This window comes from Polistes canadensis, unplaced genomic scaffold, assembly GCF_001313835.1.
Source record: "Polistes canadensis isolate GaletaPanama2010 unplaced genomic scaffold, ASM131383v1 scaffold_23, whole genome shotgun sequence".
NCBI classification, from domain to species: domain Eukaryota; kingdom Metazoa; phylum Arthropoda; class Insecta; order Hymenoptera; family Vespidae; genus Polistes; species Polistes canadensis.
The window spans coordinates 840,180-840,835 of record NW_014569570.1 but is presented as its reverse complement, the minus strand read 5'-3'; positions in this window follow the sequence as shown (position 1 = coordinate 840,835).

Below are 656 nucleotides of genomic sequence, written 5' to 3'. Positions count from 1 at the left end.
CTTCTTCTTTTAATTTTATTTTTTTTATTTCTTTCTCCTACTCTCTCTCTCTCTCTCTCTCTCTCTTTTAAAAGGTAAGCCAAGAGGTTGACGGTTAAAGAAACGTAACTGATAGGATGTGGAGAGACGGGCCCCATCGTCGAGGATTATATAGAAACGGTCCCCACCAAGTCCCATAGCTCATCCCACCCTAAGATATTGCAAGGACCCAACAGAACACGACGACGTTTGCCTGAATCGATCTTACTCGTCATTAGAGACCTATTATTAGGGGTTAACCACTCGTACACTCGATTTTGTTCATTTTCAAAGGTCAACCATTTCGTTTCACCCTTTGTCTATCTTTCTTTCTCACTCTTTCTCTCTTTCTATTTTTTTATCTTTATCTCAAACCTTGTTTTTATTTTTAACATTCTATCTTATCGATAAATGATTTCTTTGTACACGCAACTTGACTCGCGTGTGCGCGAGTACATCCTCTTTGTGTAATTTTTTTTTCCTCCCCTCCATCCCCCCGCCCCACCCCACGATTTTCTATACGATAGTATTTAAAATAAACGCCTAGAGTTTCTTTTATTCTCATTGAAAGTTAATAATAATAATAATAATAATAATAATAATAATAATAATATATATTAGAGTGTGATATTAATAAA